Source organism: Triticum aestivum, chromosome 2A, assembly GCF_018294505.1.
Source record: "Triticum aestivum cultivar Chinese Spring chromosome 2A, IWGSC CS RefSeq v2.1, whole genome shotgun sequence".
In the NCBI taxonomy this organism is placed as follows: Eukaryota; Viridiplantae; Streptophyta; class Magnoliopsida; order Poales; family Poaceae; genus Triticum; species Triticum aestivum.
This window is the reverse complement of record NC_057797.1, coordinates 26,338,530-26,350,833: the sequence shown is the minus strand read 5'-3', so window position 1 is coordinate 26,350,833 and position 12,304 is coordinate 26,338,530. Positions and strand designations below refer to the sequence as shown.

General features: G+C 45.8%; 1 pseudogene; it reads left to right on the top strand.

The window, feature by feature from the left end:
- Positions 1–7,636: 7,636 nt before the first annotated feature.
- On the top strand, positions 7,637–8,741 carry LOC123191392 (senescence-specific cysteine protease SAG39-like; annotated as a pseudogene).
- The last annotated feature ends 3,563 nt before the right edge of the window (positions 8,742–12,304 follow it).

Genomic DNA, 12,304 nt, shown 5'->3' with positions numbered 1-12,304 from the left:
TGCCATGGTCAGAACGGCATTGGGGGTGAAGACAAGGAGGTGGAACCCGTAGGTGTTCATAATATCGCAGAAGAACTCAGAGAAAGGCGGGCAGAGCCCTAATAGAAGAACAAGGCGAAGAATGGATATCCATTTGGAGCCGTCCTCCAAGCGGCGGCTGGAAGTACCTTCGTGCGCGGGTGCGCTCGCGTTTCCGTCGACCAGAAGAAGTAGTAGTTCTCCCTCAGCTCCCTCGCGGCGAGCTTGGGGGGGGGGGAGATTGCCCGCTCCTTTCGCAACGCCGCAAGCCGCTGCGCCTCGGTCGACTTCACAACCTTCCTCTTGTCGGCTTTCGGAGCCATGGCGGAAGTGGTGGAGGAGGTCGACGGCGTTGGTGGTGCTAGTGGTGATGGGGGGCGGGGCGCTGCTCTCTTTCAGCTTTGGGAAGACGAGGGAGCGGCGGAGATTTCCGAGATTGGAGTAGCAACCGGCGAATGGGCGAACTACCCCTGTTTCCCCTGCTTATAAAGAGGGAGGGGGCAGACATTCCGCATTTCCGAATAAAGAAACCACCCACGATCTCTCCCATGATGCCGCATTCAACGCGTGCCGTTCGGGGAGGGCGCGGTGGATACGGGGAGAGATACGGCGTAAACCTAGGCTGCGCGTGCCCGTGCCCTCTTTTGGGCCTGGCCCAACAGCGCTCGGCACAGTGTATGGCCCAGGCCCGGGGGCTCCTGTCAGTGTACTAGAGTAGGGGTACCCTAGTATCCCGAACTTGTGCACGGGCAGTCGCAGCGTCCCGCGGCAAGGCTTGTCGGGTGACCGCCAAGGTCCTCCGTGGTTCCTTTGGAGCCATTCAAGGACAAAGTATCCAAGCCAAGGAGACAAGACCCCGGCAAGAGGAGCTTGCCGGGAAGGCCAACCAAGGCACCTCAAGACCCCGGCAAGAGGAGCTTGCCGGGAAGGCCAACCAAGGCATCTCAAGGAACTTGCCGCGACGCGCAACGCATCCCGGCAAGGCTCGGTGAGCGACAAGCTCCCGGACACGACAAGACGACAACCGCGGCAAAGCGCTTGCCGCGGCAAGCCACCACTCTGTGCCCGCGCTCCAGCACATCCACCAACGTGTCGCTCTGGGACCCTTCCAGGCATACGTGGCGGAAGGCTGTGCAGCCAGGGGCGCACGGTGGCAAGCGGCACTGACAAGATTGCCATCGTGGCGAGTGGTGGCGTCCCTGATGGTCCCTTTTGCACTATTTAGGCGACGCGGATGGGCATTTAATGCCCTTGTATCCTGCCGTCAGGGTTAGGTATGATACACTGTAGCAGGTAGCTGTACCAACCACAGCACCTTTACATTTTTACCCTTGTCTACGTTGCCACCTGTCGGTGACCCCTTGAGCATATAAAAGGAGGCCCATGCGCAACATAGAGGGGTGTTGGGAAAAAGAGAACGCTCACGCTCGGTCTCGTTAGCTGCTGGAGTGTACTGTAGCACTCTGCGCTCCCGAGCAAGAACTCAATACAAACCACAAAGCAGGAGTAGGGTTTTACGCATCCATGCGGCCCGAACCTGGGTAAACTGCTCGTGTGCTTCACCTCGATCCGCTCTTCGTGCGACCTCCGCCCCCGCCGAACCGAAAGGGACTCGGCCCGCCGGTCCCATAGGTGTCCGTGGATCAGTCCCCCGGCAGGGTGCTAAGCTAATGGAATGGGTCATGTCAATCAGATCATTCACTTAATGATGTGATCCCGTTAATCAAATAACAACTCATTGTTTATGGTTAGGAAACATAACCATCTTTGATTAACGAGCTAGTCAAGTAGAGGCATACTAGTGACACTTTGTTTGTCTATGTATTCACACATGTATTATGTTTCCGGTTAATACAACTTTAGCATGAATAATAAACATTTATCATGATTATAAGGAAATAAATAATAACTTTATTATTGCCTCTAGGGCATATTTCCTTCAGTTCCGAGGCCATGTTTGTACATGCTAGGCTCGTCAAGTCAACCTAAGTGTGTTGCGTGTGTAAATCTGGCTTACACCCATTGTATGCGAACGTTAGAATCTATCACACCGATCATAACGTGGTGCTTCGAAACAACGAACCTTCGCAACGGTGCACAGTTAGGGGGAACACTTTCTTAAAATTTTAGTGAGGGGTCATCTTATTTATGCTTCCGTCGATCTAAGCAAATAAGATGTAAACATGACAAACATCACATGCAAATCATAAAGTGACATGATATGGCCAATATCATCTTGCGCCTTTGATCTCCATCTTCGAGGCGCGGCATGAACACCATCGTCACCGGCATGACACCATGATCTCCATCATCATGATTTCCATCATCGTGTCTTCATGAAGTTGCCTCGCCAACTATTACTTCTACTACTATGGCTAACGGTTAGCAATAAAGTAAAGTAATTACATGGCGTTTTCATTGACACGTAGGTCCTAAATAAATTAAGACAACTCCTATGGATCCTACCGGTTGTCATACTCATCGACATGCAAGTCGTGATTCCTATTACAAGAACATGATCAATCTCATACATCACATATATCATTCATCACATCCTTTTGGCCATATCACATCACATAGCACACCCTGCAAAAACAAGTTAGATGTTCTCTAATTGTTGTTGCATGTTTTACGTGGCTGCTATGGGTTTCTAGCAAGAACGTTTCTTACCTATGCAAAACCACAACGGTGATATGCCAATTGCTATTTACCCTTCATAAGGACCCTTTTCATCGAATCTGATCCGACTAAAGTGGGAGAGACAGACACCTGCCAACCACCTTACGCATCAAGTGCATGTCAGTCGGTGGAACCTGTCTCACGTAAGCGTACGTGTAAGGTCGGTCCGGGCCGCTTCATCCCACAATGCCGCCGGATCAAGATAAGACTAGTAACGGTAAGCAAATTGAACAAATCATCGCCCACAACTGCTTTGTGTTCTACTCGTGCATAGAATCTATGCATAGACCTAGCTCATGATGCCACTGTTGGGGAACGTAGTAATAATTCAAAATTTTCCTACATGTCACCAAGATCAATCTAGGAGATTCTAGCAACGAGAGAGAGAGGGAGTGCCTCTTCATACCCTTGAAGATCGCTAAGCGGAAGCGTTACAAAGAACACGGTTGATGGAGTTGTACTCGCGGCGATTCAAATCGCGGAAGATTCGATCTAGCGCCGAACGGACGGTGCCTCTGCATTCAACACACATACAGCCCGGGAACGTCTCCTCCTTCTTGATACAGCAAGGGGAGAGGATAAGTTGAGGGAGAACTCCAGCAGCACGACGACATGGCGGCGATGGAGCTCGTGGTTCTCTAGCAGGGCTTCGCCAAGCACTGCGGAAGAGGAGGAGGAGTTGGAGGAGGAGAGGGCTGCGCCAGGGAAGGGGGTGCGGCTGCCCTCTCTCTCCCTCACTATATATAGGGGGAAGGGGGGTGGAGGAGGTGCCATAGGGTTCCCTAGGGGAGGGGTGGCGGCCACAGGGGAAACCCTAGATGGGTTTGGGTGCCCCCACCCCTAGGAAACTTGCCACCCAAGCTGGGAGGGGTGGCTGTCCTATGGGAGGCGCCCCCACCTCTCCACGTTACGTGAGATGGGGTGGGAGGGGCGCGCATCCCCTTAGTGGGCTGATGTGCCCCCTCCCCTTGGCCCATAAGGCCCCCCAACGCTTGTCGGGGCCTCCGAAACACCTTTCGGTCACGCTGGTCGTCACCTGGTACTCCCAGAACAATTCCGGACTCCAATACCCTTCGTCCAATATATCGATCTTCACCTCCGGACTATTTTGGAGTTCCTCGTCACGTCCGGGATCTCATTCGGGACTCCGAACAACCTTCGGTAACCACATACTATTTCCCATAACAACTCTAGTGTCACCGAACCTTAAGTGTGTAGACCCTACGGGTTCGGGAACCATGCAGACATGACCGAGACATCTCTCTGGCCAATAACCAATAGCAGGATCTGGATACCCATATTGGCTACCACATGTTCCACGATGATCTCATCGGATGAACCACGATGTCGGGGATTCAATCAATCTCGTGTATACAATTCCCTTTTTCTATCGGTATGTTACTTGCCCGAGATTCGATCGTCGGTACCCCCATACCTTGTTCAATCTCGTTACCGGCAAGTCTCTTTACTCATTCTGTAACACATGATCCCGTGGCTAACTCCTTAGCCACATAGAGCTCATTATGATGATGCATTACCGAGTGGGCCCAGAGATACCTCTCCGTCATACGGAGTGACAAATCCCAGTCTCGATTCGTGCCAACCTAACAGACACTTTCGGAGATACCTGTAGTGCACCTTTATAGCCACCCAGTTACGTTGTGACGTTTGGTACACCCAAAGCATTCCTACGGTATCCGGGAGTTGCACAATCTCATGGTCTAAGGAAATGATACTTAACATTAGGAAAGCTTTAGCAAACAAACTAGACGATCTTGTGCTACGCTTAGGATTGGGTCTTGTCCATCACATCATTCTCCTAATGATGTGATCCCGTTATCAATGACATCCAATGTCCATGGTCAGGAAACCATGACCATCTATTGATCAACGAGCTAGTCAACTAGAGGCTTACTAGGGACATGTTGTGGTCTATTTATTCACACATGTATTACGGTTTTCGGTTAATACAATTATAGCATGAACAATAGACAATTATCATGAACAAGGAAATACAATAATAACCATTTTATTATTAGCTCCAGGCCATATTTCCAACAATATTCAGATCCAAAAGATTCAAGAGAAAAGTTCATATTGACATAAAAATAATAATACTTCAAGCATACTAACAAAGCAATTAGGTCTTCTCAAAATAACATGGCCAAAGAAAGTTCATCCCTACAAAATCATATAGTTTAGTCATGCTTCATTTTCGTCACACAAGAATGCTCTCATCATGCACAACCCCGATGACAAGCCAAGCAATTGTTTCGTACTTTAGTAATCTCAAACCTATAAACTTCCATGCAATATATGAGCGCGAGCCATGGACATAGCACTATGGGTGGAATAGAATATAATGAGGGGGTTATGTGGAGAAGACAAAAAAGGATAAAGTCTCACATCAACGAGGCTAATCAATGAAGTAATAAGCCTATAAAATACTCCCTCCATTCCAAAATATAGTGCGCCCGCGCTTCCCGAGGTCCAACTTTGACCATAAATTTAACCAACAAGACCAACTGCGGTGGGAGAAAAAATTATATAATTGAAAACTTCTTTCGAATACGAATTCACTAATATAATTTTTGTTGTCGCCGCAATCGGTCGTGGTAGTTAAATTTGCGGTCAAAATTGAAGCACGTGGATAGAGGAAGCACTACATTGTGGAATGGAGGAAGTATTCAGTGGATCACCTCCTTGCTAGATATTATAGGTTATTTATTCTTAGCGCATGTTTGTGAAACCTGACGGTCAATATATCACAGAAGTAGGATTGGGAGGTGTTGGGAAAAGTAGGAAAACGTGGAGCATCTGTGCAGCTATCCAGTGAATAAACATGCATGGTTACTTCCAACCAACTCACGGGCCTCTGCTTTATGTTAAGCCTTTATCTCTTCCCATAGCGCTTGACCATCCTCCTTCTTACCCCACGATCCACTCAGCTGTCCCATCCTGTGATAGAGATATGGAGTAATCTCATCTTGTAAGAGATTCATGGGACCAGAAGGGTAAGCGCTCCGACTACACAGGGAGAGGACACATTCCATCCATTTGGATCCCGCATTGGCACTAGTGTACGAGCTTGAAGTGTCCGGATCCGGTGACACCGACAGTTCCAAAGCTGGGGAACAACCGGATGCACTTCTGGAGCTCATGATTGGAGATATCAATCAGCGGCCAGTTTGGGGATCAGCGTTGGATGGTGCGATCTTTATGTTAGTGGACACACGAATGTAAGCATGCTTCCCTATGGAGTCATTTTAATTATCTAATATGTGCGAATGTAAGCATGTTTCCCTATGGAGTCATTTTCTTCGTCGCTTCTCTTCGTGAATACTGTAGTAAATTAGCGCCCTTCGATCAATATTCCAGAAATGCACCCCTCAGACACCCAATAGCGGGGACCTTATCATTTCGGGCTGCCTTTCACAGTCTTGATGTGGGTTACATAAACGTACTCCCTCGTGCCTGAGAAGCACCGTATAACGGCCGGGATGATACCATAGTTTGTGTGCCACCTGTCGTACACAAGCGGCTGGCTTGCTGGCATGAAGCGATCCCGCTGTGCTGGTTGTTCTGAACATACGGGGCAGCTGCAGTAGCGCCTATTTTTTGCTGCGACGATCAAGTCCAACCTGTTTCTTTTTTTTAACTTTTATCTTGCACTTTGCGGTGGTAACATGAGTTCAATTAAAGTGCATGCTTTGTTTCGTTTCAGTATGGATCAAGTTTGGCATGACCACTTATTTAATCGAGCAAAAAAATGAGACCAACCAAGGGATAACCCTCGTTAGCATTTTTTTATAGGAGAAACTCCATGAGCACCGCGCGTTCGAGTCGGGACTCGAACTCGGGGCTCAGCCAACGGGTCGATGCCCCGTCCTCTTAATTAACCGAGCACAATGTGGATTATATGGGTTACTTATTTTATGGTGATACCAGCAGACCTTACAGTGTAGAGATAAAGTGTTCCAGGTTAAAAAATTGTTGCAACTAACACTACCGAACTAAATGGGATTGCCTTTAAATTTCACCGGTTCCTAGTTGAATAAAAGTCCATTTCTATGTTGTTTTATACGAGTGCAGCGTTCCTGTGCCCAGACTCATTTGCATCTGGTCAGAAAAAAACAAACAAACACTAGACAAATTCCAAAAAAAATTGTGTGGTAGATAATTTGATGCGTGAGTTTCGCTCCAATTTTTAAATCATTTGAACATCTGAGGAACTCTCAGAAAAAAAGACAAATCGGGTCGGAACAGTGTGTGAACAGTAAAGATTTTTACAGACCCTGAATTTGTCTTTTTTTGCCGAGAGCTGCTCAGATGTCCAAATGATTTGAAAATTGATGCGAACCTCACGCATCAAATTATCTTCTACACACAAAAATTGGAATTTTTTGAATTTTTCAAGTATTTGTTTTGATTTTTTTTGTCAGGGCGGGTTCACGGTACGTATCAAAGCAGTTACTTGATTCTTTTGTACAAACTGGTGTCACGTCCACGGTACTCTTCTGAAAATTTATTTTCATGGACACGGTTCTTCTTTCTTTCAATAAATCTCTCAAGCAGGGATCACTGTCAGTCAGATGTACACCCCGACATAAACAAGCAGGAGTCGCTATCAGATGTACACCAAGCGTACTTCTTTGTTCTGCCGTATCATTTTTATACAATGTGGCCGGCCAATCAGATTTGCGCGTCATTTTTATACCACTAGCCGGCCACCATAGTCCACGGCAACGCACAAGCCCTTTTCCACAAAATAACTTCGTACAAACACCGTATCTCTCAGTCTCCTATTTTTAATACGTACTTGACACTATATATACCACCAAGTGCCATCCAACAAACCAGACCAAAGTACAGACACTTGCCATCCTAGGTTGCCTCTGCCGCTGCAGTACTGTCATTGCAGTTCGGTACCTAACCGAAGATGGCCATCCACAAGGCTTTGCTTCTTGCCATCCTCGGTTGCATCTGCCTCTGTGGTACAGTCATTGCAGCTCGTGAGCTGAATGATGACTTGTTGATGGTGGCGAAGCATGAGAACTGGATGGCTCAGTATGGCCGTGTGTACAAGGACACCACTGAGAAGGCACGTCGGTTCGAGGTTTTCAAAGGCAACGTCGAGTTCATTGAAACATTCAATGCCCAAAATCACAAGTTCTGGCTTGGCGTCAACCAATTTGCTGATATCACAAATGATGAGTTCAAGACAACCAACACAAACAAGGGATTCAAAGTAAACTCCATGAGAGTTCTTTCTTCTGGATTAAGGTATGAGAATTTGAGTTTGGATGCCCTTCCAGCAACGATGGACTGGAGGGCCAAGGGAGCCGTCACTCCTGTCAAGGATCAAGGCCAGTGTGGTAAGTAAAAAAACATTGTGATGCACGGCATATATGTGTTAATATTTTGTTGGATAACACTATAACAACAAAATTATTTCTAGGCTGCTGTTGGGCATTTTCTGCTGTTGCCGCGACAGAGGGCATTGTAAAACTGAAAACCGGGAAGTTGATCTCACTGTCGTAGCAAGAGTTGGTTGACTGTGATGTTCATGGTCAAGATCAAGGCTGCGAGGGAGGACTCATGGATGATGCCTTCAAATTCATTATCAAGAATGGAGGCCTTACTATGGAGTCAAGCTACCCATATACCGCAGCTGACGGCAAGTGCAAGGCTGGATCCAACAGTGCCGCAACCATCACGGCTTTGAGGATGTGCCTGCCAATAACGAGGGTGCCCTTATGAAGGCGGTGGCAAACCAACCAGTGTCTGTAGCTGTGGACGGAGGAGACATGACGTTCCAATTCTACTCTGGTGGGGTGATGACTGGGTCCTGCGGCACTGACTTGGACCATGGAATTGCAGCCATTGGATATGGAAAGACTAGTGATGGCACGAGCTATTGGTTGATGAAGAATTCATGGGGCACAACTTGGGGCGAAGATGGGTACTTGAGAATGGAGAAAGACATTGCAGACAAGAAGGGCATGTGTGGTCTTGCCATGGAGCCTTCTTACCCAACAAAATAGGAAGATAGCCAAATGCGACCTAATCATGCATATGCACAGTTCTCAAACAACTAAGGTCCCCATATCCTATGTATAGTTCATATGTGCCCGTAAATTGTGTACGAAGATGTATCTTATGTACATACATTGCTATACTTTGTAAAGTAATACTATGTATGATATATTGTATGAGAAAATTGGATTAAGAATTATGATATATATTCCATGAAGCTTTCAAATGTCTAAAACATTTGACTATGTTAAGAGTAAACTCAAAAGGTTATTTTCGTATATATGGTTTTTATATAGTGTCATTTGGTATTTATAGGAATGTGTCATTGGACAACGCCCGAGTGTTACTAAATCTTACAAAAGGGAATAAATGGAGTATATGTTGGGGAAAAGAAATTTTGTCATTGGTGCACTATGTATTTCTCAACCGTGATATTTTTTAGTGTATTATCTCATGTCAAGTTACTGTATGAGCGTGTTCTCTACATCTTACACAACAAGATAAAATCCTAACTCTCCACGACCATAGATCAACAGGAGTATGAGTTATAGTCAATTCAGCTATCGCCATAAACCCGATTCTTTTAAAGGCGACCTATACAAGGAGCTTTAACTTCGTACCCGACTTCTGATGAGATTCTATTCTATAGTAAAGAGGAAGAATACTCCTCTATCAACACATGTACGTTGAATCAGCCAATCATTGATGAATTAAACAGTTTCACTACAAACAATCCTGGATAACTGGATCTAAATTGAACTCCATAAATACTTGGATGCAACCTTTTCGTATCTGAACTCCCTCCTTCATGCATTGCCACATTTGCCTTCTTCATCCACTTTGCAACATTTGTACGACACTTCTCATTTTTTTTCTCCTCATATATCAACATCAAGATGCAGCTCTCCAGCCCCCCCCCTCCTCAATGCATGGGCCACATCCGCATGTTGATCTCACATGCGCTCTCCACAGACATTGATGTGATTGGCTGGTTGGTGGACCGTGGCATTGCAACCATTGGCATGCTATCAACCATTACTTCTGTCGCTAAATTTCATCCACAGCGCATCATGGAACAACATGCAAGTTAAAAGTGCAATATAAAACCCCTCATAAAATTTATATTTGTAGCAAAAAAATACAAAATCTCTCATATGATGCCTATGGTCATATGCGCCAGCGCCAACACCCCAAGTGGTGGACACCAAGGCATGATTATCCCTTCTTCCATCGGTCACGGAATTATTCAGATACTAGCACAATGCCCCGGGGCTTAAGAGATTGTCCACAGATGTCATTGTCTTGTGGCTGTTATGTGATTCGTGATTAAAAAGACAGAGAAAATATAGCGAAAGCTCATCCATCATTCGTTGGATAATCTTAAGCGGTCATAGTGCGTATTTTGCAAGATAAATAGTGTATAACATTTTGAATTGCAATTATAAGCACATATAAAAAGATCTTTATTTATTTATTTGTATGGTCCCATATGTGGATAGAAAATATAACGAAAGCTCACTACTGGTCTCACATGTGGATAAAAATGCATTTATTTATTAGACTCACATATGAATTCATCGCCAGCTACAACATTTATAACTGCCTAGAAAAGATCTTTTGTGCCTCACTAGACATCACAACCGAGAGAAAAGGCTTTGCCAGAATTGCAGAGCCCATTTCCAAGCTCGGCAAGGTCGCCGGCATCAAGGTTGTAGACCGTCCATAGGCGCTGTTGTCGAGGAAGAAGGCCGGCACCATCGGGCAATGGTCTTGGTGCACCATCTTGACACCATGTAGTTGGCCTCCTGTGGTTCAAGGTCGCAGAAGGAGTTGACAAGAATGTATCATGTGGCGCGACAAGGATGGGGCGGAGCAGCGGAGGTCTTGGTACGCCAGGTGCCGGCCTAACTAGAGCATTGGGATCGTGTGCCTGCTGTCTGATAGACTCGTGCATCTCCCAGATGACGACCAACCCGTTCAGGTGCTCGTGTACGACTCACAGAAGCAGAAGTTGAAAACAAACCTTGAACTTGTAGAAGAAATCTAAATCGACCCTGAACTTTCACTCCCGGAAATCAACACATCGAACTATCCGGTCCCGGTATATTTTGAACCTTGAGAGAGTTTCCAAACAGGGATTGTCGACATGGCATGTTGAATCCCGGAATTGCTGACTGCGGTCGCAACTGGGCCGGCCCAATAGACGTGTTTTTTTCGTAACCTGTTTGGTCATATTCCTCTAGAGTTTCATATATGAACGCTCATGTCCGTTCTTATATACGACGTGCGATATATAATAACTAGCAGCCTTCAGGGCGATTGGCTAGGTGCGATCAAGCTCACTGATGGCTGCTAATATTTTTTGTCTCTCCTGTAAAAGGGATTGTGCGCATCGATATTCTCATTGATCGTGCACTAGGCACATATATAGGTACAAGGGGTGCGACGCTACCTCTTTTAGCACTGCGTTCGTTTTCCCCGAAGAAGAAGGGATAATGCAGCAAAGTAGCGTAAGTATTTCCCTCAGTTTTTGAGAACCAAGGTATCAATCCAGTAGGAGGCTACGCGCGAGTCCCTCGCACCTGCACAAAACAAATAAATCCTCGCAATCAATGCAAATAGGGGTTGTCAATCCCTATAGGGCCACTTACGAGAGTGAGATCTGATAGATATGATAAGATAATATTTTTGGTATTTTTGTGATAAAGATGCAAAGTAAAATAAAGGCAAAGTAAATAACTAAGTAGTAAGAGATTGATATGATAATGATAGACCCGGGGGTCATAGGTTTCACTAGTGGCTTCTCTCGAGAACATAAGTATTCTACGATGGGTGAACAAATTATTTTTGAGCAATTGACAGAATTGAGCATAGTTATGAGAATATCTAGGTATGATCATGTATATAGGCATCACGTCCGAGACAAGTAGACCGACTCCTGCCTGCATCTACTACTATTACTCCACTCATCAACCGCTATCCAGCATGCATCTAGAGTATTAAGTAAAAAATAGAGTAACGCCTTAAGCAAGGTGACATGATGTAGAGTGATAAACTCATGCAATATGAAGAAAACCCCATCTTGTTATCCTCGATGGCAACAATACAATACGTGCCTTGCTGCCCTTACTGTCACCGGGAAATGACACCGCAAGATTGAACCCAAAGCTAATCACTTCTCCCATTGCAAGAAAGATCAATCTAGTAGGCCAAACCAAACTGATAATACGAAGAGACTTGCAAAGATAACCAATCATACATAAAAGAATTCAGATAAGATTCAAATATTATTCATAGATAGAATTGGTCATAAACCCACAATTCATCGGTCTCAACAAACACACCGCAAAAAGAACATTACATCGAATAGATCTCCACAAGAGAGGGGGAGAACATTGTATTGAGATCCAAAAAGAGAGAAGAAGACATCTAGCTACTAACTATGGACCCGTAGGTCTGAAGTAAACTACTCACACTTCATCGGAGAGGCTATGGTGTTGATGTAGAAGCCCTCCGTGATCGATGCCCCCTATGGCGGAGCTCCGGAATAGGCCCCAAGATGGGATCTCGT